General features: G+C 37.8%; 1 protein-coding gene across 1 annotated transcript in view; it reads left to right on the plus strand.

The window, feature by feature from the left end:
- LOC139728127 (protein O-linked-mannose beta-1,2-N-acetylglucosaminyltransferase 1-like) overlaps window positions 1–19,742 on the plus strand; it is a 168,657-nt gene that overhangs the window by 22,137 nt on the left and 126,778 nt on the right. The window lies entirely within an intron of this gene.

Below are 19,742 nucleotides of genomic sequence, written 5' to 3' on the forward strand. Positions count from 1 at the left end.
AAAATGTGACATTTTACTGACATTTGCAAGTGAAGGGAGTGATTCTTGTCAATGAGATGTCTCTGGCTTCAGGTTCTTCAACCAATGGCAAGAAGTGATATACAGATTCAATGTGTGACTTCTCCTTCTCGGAGCTAGAGAGGGAAAAGTAGTCCTGGTTTTCTGTCTGATAGTAAGAGCTTTTATTATTGCTCTTCAGCCAGGGAAGTTCCTCTGGGTTTTCTATACTGATGCCAGACTCTCCAACATGCACTTTGTTTCACATGTCGATATCAGATATTTGTGAAATGTGAAACACTTTAAATTTATTTTCTTCAGTTTGGAAGAGCACTAAAGACATATCATGACACTGAAAAATCACTACTGTATACGCCAAATATTTCACGAGGTTTTTATTTTCGCGAATTTCGTGAGTCAGGTCGTAATCTGCGCTCAAAATAAAAAAAAATCTCCTCTCTGAAATAAGTGTCAAATCTAAGACATATGGTGATAGGTCTTTTGGAAAAATGGCACCCTCATTATGGAATAATCTCCCTCTCAGTGTTAGATGCATTACAGATTTTGATAAATTCAAATCTGTGTTAAAACTCACCTTTTTGACAATTGTTGATTACATGTTTGAATTAGAGAAATATGTGATAGATTTTGTTTCATTATTTTGTACATGCATAGAGACTATTTGTATGGTATTATGCGTTTCTAAGAACTGACTATTATCATTATTTGCAAAATTAAAGACATGTGAAAATATTGACTCTGATCCCGATGTAAATGTGATGTACATATGTACATTTCTCCATTCAGTGCGGGACTCCCGATTCACAAAAATGTAGTCTCGCGAAATATATGGCGTATACAGTATAGCATTCATTTTTAATCAGTCTCTAATGATAGACATCCTTTTATGTGTTTTAGTTAGTTCTATATCATCACCTTTTAGAAAAGGTCTCTCTTTGGTTTGTTCAGCATTGAAAGAGAACTCTCTTCTTTTATGACAAAGATATCATTATCTGTTAAAAGAGGAATGAGGGATGAATGAGGGAATATCTTACCAGTGAGACCAATTCAAGGGTCATAATATAGGAGCAAAGGTGCTATCAAGCAATTCAGTCATGGGAATTGAGCCATTGGATGGGTTTGCAGTGAATTTGTGATGTGAATTTGGGCCATTCTCCAAGAGGCATGGTGTGAGAGGGGCCGAGGGAAGAGCAGGATGAGATATCAGGCAAATGTGGCATTGAAATTCATGAATTTTGCATCAAATTGGTCATTCTGACACTTTGCAGGCCACTTCACTTTCTGTGTCAATACTTTGGCGAAGGTCTGTGAGGATGGGATTTTTCAGCCATTGCAAAGAGAAGTTATTCAGTACTGTGAAATACATTGCAGATATAGTGTGAACAACTTCCATAGAATCTTCACCATCATCAAAAGACTGCCCTTGGGACTATGAAGACACACTCATTTTATTCCTATGCACATACTACAGTATCTCATGGTTGGCGGAAAGGTGTTGACTTGAGTTCGACCTTCAAACAAGCTCCTGTTTGACACTTTGTGCAGTTTACAATAATCGCTGAAGTAGAGAATTTACAAAAAAAAAAGTAACATGGGAAATTGAAAATCAACTTTTGCATGCTTTGCAAAACAAATCCACAATGTAGATATTATTATTGTATGTATGCTACAACGCACAACAGTAGGAATTTATTTTTCACAGCAATATGTAGGTGCACAGTTTCTAAACAATGTGCTGTTGTGCTAGTAGTACTGTACACACATACACACACTTGTGCAATATATTTCAGTTCATTGAGGAGTTCCTGCCTCCTTCTAGCAAAATTTAGTATTCTGTGAACCTTGCGAAGACAAATTGGTTTGATATGTGGCTGTAGCCAGGATTCTTTGACTGACCTTGTTCTGCCTGATGTAATTGAGTCTTCTGCTTTTCAGCTGCCCTACGATTAGAGTGGAACACCACAGTGGAGCACCACAATGCCTGTTGGTGTCTCTTTTGTCCGGATGCTGGTCTCAATTTCTTCCGAACAAGATGTCTCCTTGGGGTTGATTACCGTTACAAAAAAAGATTGTGGACAATTGAAAAGTTGTTTTGCAGGGAAATTTTAGGAAATATGACATGACATTATAGGCTTAATGGTCACCTGTTTTGACTGGGTGATAGAGTGTGTTTACTTCTAGATGTCTGCTGCTATTCAGGGTTCTTTTGAGTCCATGAAATCCTAACTACCCATTGAAAATGGATTTATAAGACGTAGCCCTTATTTTATACATTTACAAGTATCAGGTAAAGACTTCGTTTCCTTCCAGATGTTTTTACAAACTTCTTGGTGACCGTTTTAATGGGGTTTTGCAGAGTATGAATGGAGAACCTGTGTTCTCTCTGCTTGTGTGGTATCCCCCTCCCCCCTCCCCATACCCTGGGGGTGGGGTTTTTGTAGGAATGGGAGGTTGTGAGGAGGAGGAGCCAGGTGGAACAGACTCCATATTGTCTGTTGAGCTCCGTGGAAAGAAACCCAGAGCATTGAGCTACTACAGAGAAGTGAACTTGTGTAGAGATCAGTGCACATTGTTCATTCCACCAAACCAACTTCTCCTACGTCCTATGGTACTTGATGTGGAAGGGCCTTACAGTGGGAACTCACAACACTGGGAAAACTAATAACCTTTATATGATGAAATGAAAGTCCCATAATGCAACTCTACACTCTGATGTCCGGGACTACATGCCGGTCATTGGTAATTTTTTTTCCCCCCGAAAACTTTTGCACTAATTTGTTTTATGCAGCTTGCGTGGACAATCTTAATTCTTTTTTTTTTTTAAATTTTGTATCGCGATGCAAAAACTGTTAAAGGGGAAGGCTAGTAACTGATCAGTGGGAATCAGTGGAAATGCTTGGAGATGATTGTTCCAATCCTTATGGGATTCATTCAAGAGTTCATTGTATATCTATTGTTATGTGAAAATGATTTGCTTCAGAATGGTCTCATATTCAAGTAATGTGCAGTTTAATGCTTCCAGGTTAGCGTCCCTGGTCAGTGACGGAGCATTAATCTGCACATTACTTGAATATGAGACCGTTCTGAAGCAAATCATTTTCACACAACAATAGATATACAATGAACTCTTGAATGAATCCCATGAGGATTGGAACAATCATCTCCCAGCATTTCCACTGATTCCCACTGATCAGTTACTAGCCTTCCCCTTTAACTGAGGAGACTGTGTGTGAATGCGGTTATAGTTGTGTGCAGCAGATTGCTTAGCTAATTGGGTTTGCATAGTACAGAGGGAAAGACACCTTTTTCAGTGCTATTAAATGTTGCAATTCTTGTTGCATTGTAAATAGAAAGATCAAACTATGTCAATCTTGATCGAAGTGATTATAATTCTCAATGGGAATGAACCTAGATATCAAAGAATTCATTCCAGGGCAAGCTACCTAGCTCTCATACTATAAGTATGAAAAGCAGGCGTCTGGCTTGAACGAGACTTACTAGTGGGGTGGCTTAGTGAAATTATCGTGACACGGCGGACAAAAGCATGATTTTTTCACCAAAGGTACTTCATGATGTACCTTCTCAAAAAATAGGGTGCTCCAAGAAAATTGATGCTGGGAAGGAGGTCAGAGGTCAAAGGTCAATGACCTTTATTTGTGAAATAGGTTTTTTGGCTATTTCTCAGGTCAGGAATATCCAATCTGGATAAAACTTGGCAGGAAGAATATTGAGAACAAGTAAAATATTTTGATCGAATTTGGGGTGAATTTTCCAAAGGTCAAAGGTCAAAGGTCAATGAACTTTTTCTAAAAATCATGTTTTTGTTTATTTCTCCAGGTAGGAAGATTCAATTTTCACAAAATTTGATATGAACGTTATATAGAAGGTACCAAGAGTATAAACCAGGGGTCAAATATAATTGTTGATTTGTGCGTTGCCATGGCAACCCAAAACGAGGGTTTTTGATTGAAGTTAGTTACAGGAGGCTATTTTCCAGTTTGGAAGAGATTCCATTTGAATAGGTACAACTGATCAACGGGATGTATAGAGGTTTGAAATACTTTTCATTAGTGTTAAGTGGTATGTTGCCATGGCAACTACATATATAGATTTTGGTTAAACTTAAAGGAGACTTCAGAACTTATGAATTTGAAGAGATTTCCATCAGGGTTGGTATAATTGATCAACAAAAAAGTCGCCAGACAAAGATTTGTCACCTTTATAGCATGTGGGTTGAGTGAATGCAGCAACAATAGTAGAACACATCAGTGAGAGTTTGAGGAAAATTGGACAATCCGTTCTAAAGTTATGAATTTTTGAAGTTTCTGCTCATGCAGTCGAGGCTGGATGAGAAGACTACTATACCTTGTAATGTCACATGTGTACAACGATATAAAGAATGAATAAAGAAAATTCAACATAAATTATTTTCGCTTACAAAAGGATACTCGACTTCTCTTTCAGAAGGCAGGGGGAATAATTTTACCCTTGACATACGTAAGTAGCAAGTCAAAGAAACTATGTGAACTTTATTCAAAAAGTATGGTTTTGTGAAATTCTCATTTCATTTTCCTTAGAATGTGTGCATGTGACATCATACACTGTGGTAGTCTTTTCATCCAGCCGCGACTGTGCAGATACCTTAAAAAATCATAACTTTTGAACGGATTGTACGATTTTTTCCAAGCTTTCTGTGATGTGTCCTACTAATATTGTTGTATTCACTGAATCCACGTGCGCATGAAAGTGGACTTGTCCTTTAAGGACAGATTCTGAAAGAGCAGACTGTAAGCTTTAAAATGATGTATCACACAATTCAAAGGGATTCCCCTAACCTATCTAAATAATAATACCGGTACTGGAAAGAAAGCACACACTCTGGATAAGTATGAACTGAGAAAAGAGGCTGCATTGTCTATTTTAGCGTTTAATCTTTACCAAGCTGTCTCATGTCATTATGTTCATCTTTTCTTCCCCCCTCCAATTTTCATTTGAGTTTGCCATTATTAATTTTTGATGATAAGAACGATGCCACAAGGCATTGTTTCTTAAAAATGCTTCAACTGCTCCTTCAGGTCCAAAATCTACATCAATATATATTATTTTCCTGATCTCCTCAACATTTTCCAAAAATAAAGCATACACCTTTTATGCACTGAGTCCTCCTTTTTGTGGATAATTAAAGGCAAAAACCCAAAATTAGTGCTTGAAAATTATTCTTAAGTGTAAGTTACGGATACAAAGAACCTCTGTAAAAAATGAATCTGTATAATCAATGTTAAGTATTGTTAATAACACAAAATGTGAACAATATTTCTATGATAACATGTTTCCAGACTAAACCGTCCGCATTTATGCTTTAATGAGAAAAATACTGATATCTCTTTATATGTTTGCTTTGATTGCAAAAACTGTATATGGTAGGATGTCTTGTGATACAACTGGGGGGCATTTCATGAAGCGTTTTGTCAGATATTTCGTCTGACAAAATGTTAAAAGCTACTGAAATCCTTGCATCTGATTGGCTGAGAGCATTTTTGTCCGACAAGTTGTCGGACAAAAATGCTTCATGAAATGCCCCCCAGGGGGGCATTTCATGAAGCAGTTTGGTCAGATATTTTTCTGACAAACTGTTACAAACTACAGAAATCCTTGCATCTGATTGGCAGAGAGCAAATTTGTCCGACAACTTGTCGGACAAAATGCTTCATGAAATGCCCCCAGACCTACACATATTATGCATAAAATGTGATATCCTGAACATTTTTTTTTTCAAGTCACTCTCCCAAAAGTGTATAATATAGGACCTTTAAGTTTTTCTTGTGTTTGTTCCTGGCAGATTACTAGTACACAAATGCTCCAATCCATGATGACCTAACGGAAATTAAGGAAATTAAAATGAATATACTGAAAACCAAAACTACAAATACTAATAACTTACTTCATTCTTCTCTCCCCACCCCACCCCACCCCTTCTTTTTGGTTTCTTGATATACTCGTAGATCTAGCTGACTTTGATAATTGTCATTATGTAACATCATCTTCAATTGACAAGGCGATAAAACTTAACAATCATTTCATTATGCTGCTCGACTAATGGGGTTAGTTGAACTATATTGTTTTTAATGTACTATACTTTTTCCTCCTATCAATCACATGTATTTTGGGTGGAATGTATTTTGACATAAAGCATCATAGAATCAACCGCCTTTGGGGTCGGGAATTTTGTCATATCATATTGTGATTTAGATTCTGCTCTATGCCGATTTTGTTTTATTTCTATCAACTTTTTAAACTTCCCCATAGACTTTGTTCACCAGCCAACTACATCCCACCCTCTTTGGATAATGTGAACCAATCAAACATTGCTTTTACTTTTTAATAACATGTCTATACATAGCTATCAGACCAAAAATATTCAAACCGCTTTAAGTCTTTATGAGTGAAATTACAAATATCAATATATTTTTAAAAATATTCAAATTGTCTAAATTCAACTTCATCTATGAAAATAGACTTTTAACCTTTTTAAACATTTGAATAACCCCCACAAGAAATAAGAAACATATAAAGAGGGGAGGTGCGGACTATAAAAATTGCTTACGGGAACCAGGTAATCCCTGCGCGAAACCTATGGAATTCACACAATCTTGGAGGAAACGGGTTAAATTTGTTAGGAAATATGTAGGTCAATACCCAAAACCTTAAGTTCTCAATGGAATATGCAGCTCTTCTACTGGTAAACTAGTAGTTCTGGGAGAAAAAATGAACTGTGACATAGTCCTACACCTGGCTCAGTCATTGCCCAAGATTTAAAGTATCTGAGCCAGAGTCACATGTCACTCTTTGCCATTTCTCTACAGGAGGTAGACAGTACTAAAAAAATCCTTTACCAGAAATTATAGGAAATTATTTAATGAAAAGGTGCTTAAGAAAACTGGACTATTCCAACACACCTCCCTCAGGTCTGCAACACAGACTAACCACCTGTTACCATAGGAAAACCAGTAAAAATGGTGTATTACTGTAAACATGCACACAATATGTCGTATTATGGGTCTGAATTTTAAGACTAGCAACCATGTACATTGCATTGCATTGTACAGAAACCTGGCGAATGCCCTGTGTATAGTCTTTGAATTCAGACACTATTGTTATGTACAAATTAAGGGCATTTTCTCATCTTTTCTGTTAGCGGATTTCTTGGAGCACCCCCTAATTTTGATCCTCATATATATACAAATGTCTGAGGAAAAAATGACACTTTTGTCCGGCGTGTCACGATTATCAGTATATTTGTCACTAAGCCACCCCACTATACCCTGTATTTTTAAAGAAAACGTGAATAAACAAATAAATAAAAGTATACATGTAGAAAGGGACAAAATGCTCTGTCTATTTGTACCTTGTTATAGGGATAGAACTGCACTGAGCAGTTACGATTTTTTTCCATTGAATGATCTCTCTCATGACATCTGTCCAGAGGGATATGAACTCTCTCCGATTGTCTGATGGGATTTGTCAAAAGAATGACCTTTGACCTGTGAGAGGTCGCAGAGGTCAGACTGGAATGAGCCATCAAACCCTGTCTTGACTGGCGGTAAATTTAATGGCAGCCATATTTCAAGTTAATAGAGTACCTGAAGTGATGATGTCCCAGTCTTTTGTTACAGCTTGGGTTGGAACCAGATGCAGGCATAAACACTAGGCCAGGTGAGGTTGTTTAGAACCAGTTGCCATGGCAATGAATGGCTATGACAATCACACTTTAGTACTCTTAAGAGTGCTGAACAAAAGGATGCTTTATATTAAATTATATGTGATGAGTTTGAATAGAGTGATGGTAGTTAGTGCTAAAAGCAAAACCATGAAAGTTCTTTGAGCGAAATCAAACTTGAATCATCTGAATCCAAGATCCAACTAGGCCCCTATAGGGCACCACCGTTTCATGAAAGTTGTCAGCTCTGACAAGTTGTCAGTCACTGATAATTACCATAGTAACAGACAGTGACCAGAGCTTCTCAGCCAATCAAAACCAAGGAGTTTGGTGAAATTGTTAGAGACTGACAACTTTCACAAGACATTGAACAGGTTGTGAATTCATATTCTTACAACAGTGCAACGAGGGAAACTATAATCAACTCACTAGTCTAGAGGGAGTGGTACCAGTTAAAACAAACTCATTCCTTCCTTTTTTAAAAACATGTTACTTTGGTATGGAAGATGCTATCATGTGTTTGTTTAGATTATGAAGATAAAAACTCAAACTCTGAGCTTCCTGATTCCCATTCTTCGGTTCAGTAGAAGATATTTCCAGTGAATATTTCTATCATCGGTATCCAGCTTAATTGTTTCTTTTGGCTTTTTGCTGTCATGCTGAGAAGTGTAAACACAACTTTCTAGCTTTTCTCAAAAGTTTATATTCAGCACAATTTGATTTGACACCCATGTGATTCATTAACAAATGTTGATCTGTTTGGTTTCGATGAAATCGTAGCCTGGATTTTGCACTTGACTGCACAGCCCCTCTGTGTGAACACTTTGACGGCGTACAAAGCTTCAAACGGTTGCCTTGTGGAACAATAAAGAGTGGGAGTGTTTGCTTCTTACGATCAAGAAAAGCTTTTAAGTAATTTGAGGTAAAGCCGCCTAAATGCCTCTTTTGTAGATGTCCAGTGTAGCTTGAAACTCACCCTGTATGCATGCTGGGCTCTGTAGGCTGCTGGTATTACAGCGGCTATGGGCCTACATGGAATGTAGGTACATAACTGTGTTATGTCACTGTAGAATGATAGGAAGTGGTTCATACATGGGAGTGTTACATTTGAAATGTGCAGACATATTTTCCTCTTTGTATGAGTGTTATCCTCATACCATTAAAGACATTAACCTGTGGAAGATGAGTCCTGAGTAAACTCAGGCAGGTGTCTGTGGGAAATGTGTGTTTTGGCAAAATGAGCCCGTCTTCAACAGGTTAAGATTGAATAGGGCCATCATAGCTTATTTTGTACAGTTATATCATCATGAAACTATGCATTACAAAAGCTGTGTCTCACTAGAAATGAGTGAGTCCTTGCCAGGTCTTTTTATAAAGTTATTCATGCATTAACCTAGTCATTTACATTTCTATATTCATATCTGATTTTTATGCTTCCAGAGGAAGATTATTGCTTTTATTTGATAACTGTTTTCAGTGTGGTAGCCCTTTGTTTGTTTGTTTGTTTGTTTTTCTAACAGCATTTTTAGAATACTGTGAATGATACCCTGGGTTTGCAGACCTCTTGTACATCAGAAATGGGTTTATTTTAGGCCCAAATGATGATGTGCCTTAAAAAGCTTACATCACTTAACATTTTATTTATTTTTTATTTTTTAAGAATTCCTATTGAAATTTTGTATAACATGAGTGAGTGTGCTGTCATTGGGTTCTCTCTTTTGTGAGGACACAAAAATTAGGAATAAAGTTTTGAATTCACCTGAAAGTTGTAGGCCTACATCATGGGGGCCTACTTATAACTTGGTGTCTAGTAATTAGTATCGGGAGTTAGTGTCAGTGTATTTTTAGTCTTTGAAAAAATGATTCAACAGTGAGTTCATCTTTTATCTTGTTGCATCTTAGAAAATGTAATTCATCTCAGTTAATGTTTGACATGGACTGGTCCTGTAAAGCAAAGGGAGTTTTTATGTCTTTATCTTCTATGCAGATATTTCTCTTGTTATCTTGTATGTTATCTCAACAGGTAGGCACCTATGCAATGTAGCAATGCTCATCAGAGAAAATCTACTAAAAAAGCTCTGCCTTGCCTGCAAGATAACTGTATCATAAGGAAAATGTTTGAGGAGGCAGTGCTTTTAACCCATCCCCGTCAGCTCCCACAAAAAACGTGGTTTTTATTATTTATGACCAAAAGAGGGCGTCCTAGGACCTCAGGCTTGGCCAGGAGCTGTAGAATAATTTTAGCCAATCACAGAGATCCTTACTGGGACTCAGAAAAATAATTTATGCAAAGAAACATATTTTAGAATGTCTCTTATTGGCCAAAGCACCTGCCAGGGGTTCGAGCCTGCTGAGAAACTAATCAATATTCATGTTTACAGCGCGCATGTATCTTTGTTGCCCCAGCAACTGCAGTGATTTCTTACGCGCGGTATCGTGATATCGATCTCCTCATAGAGTGCTTGACGATATCTCCTTGTGTGTGTACGTGTACTGCTATGCTATGCTTATGCTGGGGCGGGCACGGGGGTGTGTGTGTCGAATTCCATTTACGTTAGTGAGTGTGGGTAACTTCTCTAGGTTTCCCGTCCATTTCTCTCTCTCTTTTCTCTCTTTTGCTTTCGTATCATTCTATATCTTTCATTCTCAGAGAACAATCGTACTTCTGAGAGTGTTTTGTTCATTTTTTCTAAGTGATTATCTCGTTTGCAACAATTTAGAGGTGAGTTTTTGTCCTAGTGTTTGTTGAGTTTTTTGATTGAACACGATGTAGCTTATCTACGTATGTGCGCATAACATCGTAGCTTGTGTGGTACCCACTCGTTTGTTTTCCGTGTAAGCATTTTTGCCGTAGTGTCTTCATCGTTCGTCTTCCAAGCATCGTGTTTTCACCCTAGTTTTTCTCATCGTAGTTTTTTACCTCGATTTTTTTTTGGGTGCAAGATGTTCTGTGTATTTTTTTCCATCGTTGATGATCTTCGTGTATTCATTACTAGTTTTTCACCTCCGTTTCATTTTTGTGTACAACTAATGTCTGACGTGGCGTAGTTACAACTATGTTTAGAGCTAGTAGTTAGCTAGGTCTGCGATGTCTGTATCGTTTGCTGATATGTTTTGTGAGCTGAGAGTGACTATGATGGGAGTGATATTCAGGGTTTTGCTGTGGTTGAGGTGATGGCAAGATGTAATTTATTTTGTGTAACCATGTATGACATTGATGATGGCGAGTAAAACTACGACACGAGTAACCTAGCCTAGGCCAATGCAAATGACGAGAGCTAGAGTGACACTGAAGAAACGGGGGCTGATGCTCGCTCGTGCACGGGAGTGGTCTAGAGACCTGCATTACAGTTGTGTATTTATTTTTTTTCCTTCTTCTTATTCACTCGGGTATTGTGCTACCAAAATTCGTGTCTCTGAAGAAACTCAACCAAAAGCTTGACAACAAGTTTGCATCAGGTCTATTCTGTAGTACTAGCACTAGGTTCTAGATCTAAATCATAATGGCGATGCTAATTTAGTTTTCATTTAGAACTCGATGAAATCCATTTTCTTTGCTCATTTTTCAACTGATAAATTATTTAGAACTGTACTTAAATTCTGATGTACTGCATTCACCATTGTAATGAAAAAAAGCCTGCTGATCAGGTGTTTCATTGTATCCTTTTCATTTCCTCCCTATCCTTTTGGTTTCCTTCCTGTCACTTTCTTCTTTGACCCTGGATGGAAAAAAAAATCCCATCTTGCCATGTAAAGACAGAATACATAACCATCATGAAATATCATGACATTGAAGTAATAATAAGAAATATTCAAGTGACCAAAATACTTGTTTGTGAAAATAAATAACAAATGAAAGGTGATTTCTTATGGAGCAGTTCTTTCAAATGTCAAACAGCTTCGATAATGAAGCAAGTGAAATCTGAAAACTATCCTGGCAACAAGTTGAAATTGATAGGGAATTCTGACAAAAACTGTCACACCATTTGATGTTTGAATTTGTCTTTTTATTGGATGAGGTTATAAAACTAAGTGCCGCCGATAAAATAACAATCCTCTCAATTTGAACAAGAGCAGTAGGGTGGTACACTAGTACGACTCAGTAAACAGCTGATTATTTATGCATCGTATCCATGGGCAACTGCGGGGTAACTGCAAGAAGGCGCAGGAAATTAGACTTGAGTCAAGAACGACTATTTATTATTATTTTTTTATTCAAACTATTTTTTTTCTTGGACTAAAAAAAACCCCAAAATATTTTATATTACGCTTCTAAAATATAAAATGAATATATGAAGTCTTTTTATCGTGATTTTATGAAGAATTAGAATTATTAAAAATATATAGATACTAGACGGGCTGAACAAGGAAGTCTAATTTCACCCCAAGAATTTGCAACACACCGCATCTCGGGTGCATTCCTAGCGTTCTTGCCGCACTCTCACGATCACCTAGCTAGGCCATGTGCACAAGCCAGTCACATGTTCACAGTACACACGTTGTTAGCCAGTTCACCGATCTCATTCCTGATCTCGTGCGTGTAGAAAATTCTCTCAAAACTAAGCCAGACATGATTTTGGAACATACATTACAATGTCAAGACCTTTTCAGTGGACTTTGAATTCGCTATTTGTCTGTTTTAGCTCTTGAATGTACGACTTCGAACGTCCGATTTGTTTTTCACTACACCACGTGGAGTCCCGGGTTTTCTCAGCCCCATGCTTCTCCACACATGCACGTCACACTAGCACTGTGTACCTGTGTACACACACAAGCCATCGCGATCGAAGTTTGAGCGATAGCGATAACATGTGCGGAGCAGACATGCGGATTTCAGCACAGGGTAAATGAGTAGTTGAACGTATCACGATTGTAAAACAAATCTTTTTGTATGTCTCTGCAAATTTTAATTAGGCTATCTCAGCATAGATAGATTATGATACATTACAAAATAGATTAGCCATAGCAAGAACTTGCTTACATGAGAGTTATTAGATAACGTTGCAAAATAAAAACCCCGTCATTGAATGGAATGTTCCAGAGCTATCTCGGGGGCGGGGGGGTGGGGCACGAGGACATTATGGACACGTCGATTCGCAAGTGGGTAAGATGTGATTACAGATGGCTTGAAATGAAGAGGATTTATCAATGAAATACACAGAAACAATATTTTTTCATAATTCCTGCACAATTTATTATTTCTTTTCATAAAATTCACATAAACTAGTGCTGTATTGAGTCAACTAAGTGCATATTAGCACGAGTGTACACGCATCATCCCTCCTGCCTAGTGGGAATGACACAGGCAGTTTTTTCCATGACGTATGAATGCTCTTCGCGTGTAGATCGCGCCGTAGGGAAGATCGCGCCCAAGTTCATGGCCAACTTACTAGGCAGGCACGATATTACAGATTACACAGAGGCCCGTACGTGGATGGGTTAAAGGGCTTTTTACACTTGTGTTTCTTAATCCCGGACTTTCTCTGACCCAGGACTATCATTAGTCCCGTACCAATTTTTTCAGCTTTTTACACTCGCCAATTAGTCCCGTACTATCTCTTGTCCGGGGCTAAGGAGAAAACTGACCTTTTTACACTCGTATTTCTTAGCCCCGGACTTTCCAAACCACATAAATATTCATAATTACGCTGTTTACTGTACACGTACACGCACGCACCGGCAACACTTGATTACCTTGTTTCTGATTGGTCAGTGAGGGTCGGACTTCGTCTCCGTCGCTTAGCCCAGGATTATTTTTTCGTTCTGTTTACACTCACTTGCTTGGCACCGCAATTGTGGTGCTAACCCCTGCTATTTTGCAGGGCCAGATAGTACCGTACTATCGGTGGGGCTAGCCCACTTTGGCAAAAACGAGTGTAAACAGAAAGTGGGCTAAGGATAGTCCCGTACCAACGGTGGGGCTAAGGCCCCCCTTTAGCCCCACCGTTGGTCCGGGGCTAAGCAAAAATTTACAAGTGTAAAAAGCCCTAACGTGGCTGTTTTGAAGAATACCACAACAAGGAAATCATGATTATCCTATCACATGAAATGTCCTCCAGAAAACCTGGAAACAGGTTTTCTGCCACCATGTTTCCACAAAAGAAAGCCTTTAGTGAAGAAAGGTTTGGAACCAATTAGGCCTACATCCACAGGGAGGTCTTTTGCTCCCTGAATGGAAACTAAACTTTTTGATTTAAAGAGTCTGTCCATGTTGTAGGCCTATAGTTTGGGGAATATACAAGACCTCGAATGTAACAGATTTGGCTAGATTCTGTGAGATAATGTCTAATTCACATGTGAATGTGAACTAGTAAAGTTGAAGAGCGGTCTTAAAAATGTACTAAAAACAGCACACATCTAAAATTGCAAACAGAAACAAGGTTATTTAATGATAGTTCTGTCTTTATATCATATCAAAATTGTACAGTAGAACAGTTATTGAAATGTAGATCATTATGTATTTCTAATGTTTGAACTTCATATTTTGGGTAGTGTGTTTCTTGTCTTGCTTGTAGCATTAAATCAATGTGACATTTTGCAGGCTTACCTTTAGCTGGTGCTCCTAAATCAATATTTTGGTCTTTAAGATGTCAACCCCTCCCCCTTTCCCTCAGCATGGAAACAGAAAATGTCTTTCATCCCAAAGTAAACAGAGGATCCAGGGTTAAAAATGTGGCCTAGCTTTTTATTTCTCCTTTCTCTCTCTCTCCTTCACTGATAAATTCCATGCTGTGTTGAGAATCTCCACTTTCCAGACATATCTCTGTGATGTTTATTTTATGTCACCCTAAAGGTCACCATGGAATGTTGATTAAGTAAACAGCCCAAAGAGGTAGTGAGTAGCATGGAGTGCACCCTCCCTTTCATTCCATGAAGCCCATTGGAGCTGGGAGGTGTGATTGCTACTCATTTTCTCTTGTTATTTTGTTATTCCAAGTTCTCCAGTACCCTGATAGACATTTCATCAGGAATATGAACAAGGAGTGAATAACCTTATTTTCTCTTGTTTGTTTGATAAATGCATTGCAGCGTGAATTGCTCTGTAAAAATATTTGTATCAAGTGCAGGATAACCAGGTGCATTATCTTTACTTGTTGATAGATTTCAGAGCTGAAAAGCTAGCAATAGGGAAAAATTGTAGAAATAAGGCAGATGCGTTACTTTTGCAGAAAAAAAAAAAGTGCAGATGCGTGGTTGTAAGTCTAATTCCGCTCGCTATGTCTCTCCTTATGCTGCCATCTCAAAATATTTTAAGATTACAAGACTGTCACTAGCAATACTGGATAATTACAATCAAAAGCCATTAGGCAGGATTGTAAAGAAGATTCAGAGGTGATACCGCCGTGGCATGTCTCAACTCTTGGTAGAAAGTCTCCAAGGCAATTCCCATTATCCACCAAAGTTCATCTAATGCTGTCATCTGGTATCAGTGAGTGTCAAGTCTATCTCAGGCAAAGTGTGTATTGAGCAGCAAGAAGTGAAACCATCACATTAAAGGCATCATTTACCATTTGCAGATGAAACAAAACCCCCAACATTAGTCCTTTAAGATACAGTAGTTCTAAAATGTGAGTTAGGGATAGAAACAACCAATGTAAAAATTTGAATCAGTAAAGTTGATGTTAAGTATTGTTAAATATGCAAAATGTGAACAATAGTTATGATAAAAATGTTTCTAGACTAAACCATCTACAGTTATGGTTTATTGAGAAAAGCACTGATATCTCCTTATATATATTTTAGGCTTCATTGCAAAATTCTGTATGGGAGGGTGTTTTGTGGTACAACAGACCTACACATATGCATGAAAATTGAAAGGCGATATCTTGAACATTTTTCAAATCACTGCTCCCAAAGGTAAACTGGACCTTTAACCTACTGCATGCCACAATAATTTCCTGTTCATAGCTCTATGTGTGTGCAATTAGTTTACATTTGACTTATGGCCACAGAAAGGGTTAATTTCCCCACACCATCTCCACAATACTTTGAGCTTTCTCCGCACCATTGCTATTGTCATACAGAAGAATACAGTCAAGCAAATCAATCTCCATGCTTTTTGTCCACCCAGAGCTGTCTATAAATCTCTAGTATGTAATAAGGTTTCATTAAATAGTTTATAACAGCTTCCAGGGTTGTTCACTCAGGTCCAGCTGTGTCGCTAGATTGCTCTCTTTTCATACACCCACAGTCTCTGCAATCAGCGCCAATATCAGTCTTTGGAGCAATCGTACAAACATGTCCACACTTTTCTGCCTGATTTTCTCCATTTGTGCACCCTGTTGGCTTCCAAATTGGACCTTTGAATCGAGCCAGAGGCAGCCAAAGTCACAGGTGTTGCTTCTTCCTATAATTTGAATAAGTTAATGTTTTACAATGTGGTATGAGTGATTTTAGTGACCTTTGCTTTCTTGATATTGCGAGTGTGCGTCTTCATCATCTCAAAACAGCCAGCTTTGGGAAATTAGCACAAAATTTGACGCATACGCATTTTGCATCATTGCTCAGATTACTGTGTGGTTCAAAACTGGATTTCCCCGCGCAAAATCTCCCATATCACCGTATGTACATGTACGATACTACAGCAGACCGGTACGTACTTTTGTACATGTGTAGGTACAGTAGGTATCGCAAGTTACGAGCTCGATCGACACAATAACGCTATACTTGTTCTTCTGTCCAGTGAGACATTTAATGAAATTAACGATTCGCAGAGTTTAAATGCATCGTAGATACACGCACAGTCTGCAAGAATCTTCAGGCCACAGCTTAGGCATAGTGACTTAGCCAGAATATTAACAGAAGTACAAATAGGGACGAAACAGCCAGAATGCACGATACGGAGTGCTATTTGCATCTTCATTGCACAAATAGAACGCTATTTTGACATCGGGCTAGTTTCGTAACCACAAAAAAATGTGCTATTTTGAAACTTTGGGCTGATGAAAACACGCCTTTGGTGATATTGTGTATTCACACAAAATATGCCATGCTGCTTGCATCATGATTTGTGCATCCATTACAGGTGCCTTGACTGGAGTTGATTGAATCATGACTATTTGTGCTTTCTGTTGAGATTTCAAATCAAATCTGATTAATACAACAGGTATCTTGGGGGAATTTTGTGTAAATATGCCTTCTCAGCATTAAGATTTACATTTGTACATACCTAGGCTATGAAAATTAAAGAAATGACAACTATACAATGATGGAGATTAATGTATTGTAAATTGTTATCGAGATACAGGTAGGCCCTATATGATGAATATGTGAATTTTGTTCTTTTATATTTTTTAATCTTCAGAAGCAGAAGGGCATAAGTCCAGTTTATTTTGGAATAGAAATAGTCTATTAAGAAAAAAAAAAGTATAATTGCCAGCAATCTGTCTTGAGGTTAGATGGGCAGAAAACAAAGAAGGCTGTATTGAACAGATGTGACAGAGATGATGACTAAAAAAGTGGCAGAAAAATTTGTGAGAAGCAATGATAGACCAGTGGATAAAGAAGGGAATGGATCAAGTAATGGACTTATCAACTTGATTTACACATATCTAGGTAGAATAATATATTGGCATTCAATGCGTTGTGTAGACAAACACTTTTGCGTGCATACCATTTTCACAAATCTTGGTTTCTCGCAAAATGTATGAAAGTTTCATGCATGAAAAAAATTGTGGTTTTACAGTATGAGTATGCCATATGTCTATGAAATAGCATATGGATAGATTGATTCAATCAGAAAAGGTAGAATTATAGAAGAAAGGCAGCATGATACAGGAAGAAAAAAATAAGGATAAATGAAGGGAAAGAGGAGAGTTAAGAGAAGTGGAGCTGGTGTGGGGATTTGGAGGTGGAAGGTGTATCCTGAGAAGCAGTAGCATGAATAATTCAGGTTTAGAGCCTGCTAGATTAGGGACATGGATTCATTTAATGCCCAGTCGGCATTCTGCTAGGCTGATGTTCGATTTCCGTCGCTAGTCTGGTCCTGTTTAGACTGATAGACGCTGGTAGGCCTTCCAACACATAATTTGCTTGGTTTGTGGCAGAGAATTCATTAAAGGGATCGTATAGTTTTGGTTGAGACCTAACTTCAAGTTTTTAAAAGTTTTTGTGGAGATAATGAGAAACCTCTTATGAAATATGAAAGAGCATGTAATTCCATGAGGAATTAACGTTTATTTCCTGAAAATTGGTTTTGAAATGGCTGGGATATCCGAAACAAAGCAATCCTAATAAAGTGTGGGACCCACCTTTTATTACGATCACTTTGTTTTACTTTACCTCACTACCTTAAGTTTGTCTCAAACAGTTTTAGCTAAAAAACAAACAAACAAAAACTAAAACTAAAACTAAACAAAAAAGATTTGATATGATTTGATTTGATTTACTTTAGATCATTTCAGCCTTTGGTCCGACATTGTTTTGTAGTAATGGATTTTGATGGTTTGGAGTAGATTGTGATTGATTTAAAACTTTATACCATATTTAGACCAAATTTCTAGGAAACTACAAAAGCAAGGAAGAGAGGGACATCCCCTCTGTGCCAAAGCGATCTCATAATATCAGATATGCATTTTTACTTCCAATTCAATTGTCCTTTATTTTTATATAACAAAGGTACATTATACGAAATATTTATTGACAAAAATTGTATTACAGTGTAATTTGTGAGAAGTACAAGTTTTAAGGTATGATACAAAATACATACAAATGAATGTGATGAATAATTAGAAAAGTAATGCAAACCTTGCAATGATGATAAATGTAAATTTACCAATGGACAAAAGTAATCCACTGAAAAGCAGTGCTTGTAAGTCATGAATTACTTGAAAAGCAATATGCCGATAACACCTTCCCAAATTTTATGTGAAGGGCCATTCTCATTGGGAAAAATCGCAAAGTGAAACTTCGCGAAATTACGAGTGTCCATTCAACCTGCAGCGAAATTTTGCAAAGTTACGCACCCGATATGTCAGCCTCATGCATTGCTTCAACTGCACTTGAAGTTTTTGACAATGTAAAGCAAAGTTAAAAACTTATTTATTTAAGTCAGTAGGCCTATACTTTCTGAAGGCATATGCAGGTGCTGTCATTCTAAGGCCAAGAGTGATCATGGTATCCTTTCCACCAAAAGTCATTATCTGCACCAGGAATCACAAATTGACAGATGTGACACAGCAGAACTGTTTGATATTAATATCATTCTGTAATTCAGAGAGTATTTTGAGTTATCCAACAAGTTACTTAACTAGCTGTTAAAAGCTTGCCAGTACTGTGTCAAAAAAGAAATAAATATATTCATAGATATGAGCGCTTCTGTAATGTGGAATATGGAATAGCTAGTTATGATGTCCTCGGGTAAATATGTCCATAAATTCAAATTGTATTTATGCAGATGGGCATGGGTTTGATTGGATGCCTCCTTCAGATTAAATTTTAGAGTGCTGAGTGGGTGGGAGAAGGGCTCTTATGGTAATCAGACATTTAAAGAGGGAGTTACTATCTCTAAATTGCCCCGTGTATGCCATTTGCCCCACTTAGATAACATACCTCGACCTGGTAGGCGTCCCATATCTTCAACCATGTTTGTATGACCACAAGATTTCCACATGATTGTGAATAGATAATCAACATTTAACAATCCATGCTATCCCACACACTGTCCCAGTTCCCTCTGTTGTCTATGTGCAGGATCAAAATCAACCTAAATTGCTCCTTTGCCTTCATTACTCACCACCCAAATATTCAAACTACCTTGATGGTTGTTTACAACAGTCATGGGGCACACACACACAAAAAAAAACCCTGTAAGGAGAACAGAGCACCAAAAATAGGCAGTTGATTTCAGCAAACCATTGGAATGTGGCTCTACCACCTGTTGTGTTCTTGACTAAATATCCTTCTTCAATATCCTGAAGGGTTGCTTTGTTTTTTGTTTGTTTGCTACAGCCATCTTGGGGTGGGCTGCACCGATCAATGATTTATATTCGAATGCGACTACTATTTC

Source organism: Diadema antillarum, unplaced genomic scaffold (genome assembly GCF_040938485.1).
Source record: "Diadema antillarum isolate AM-2024a unplaced genomic scaffold, OU_Dant_1.0 seq00000166_RagTag, whole genome shotgun sequence".
Classification (NCBI taxonomy): domain Eukaryota; kingdom Metazoa; phylum Echinodermata; class Echinoidea; order Diadematoida; family Diadematidae; genus Diadema; species Diadema antillarum.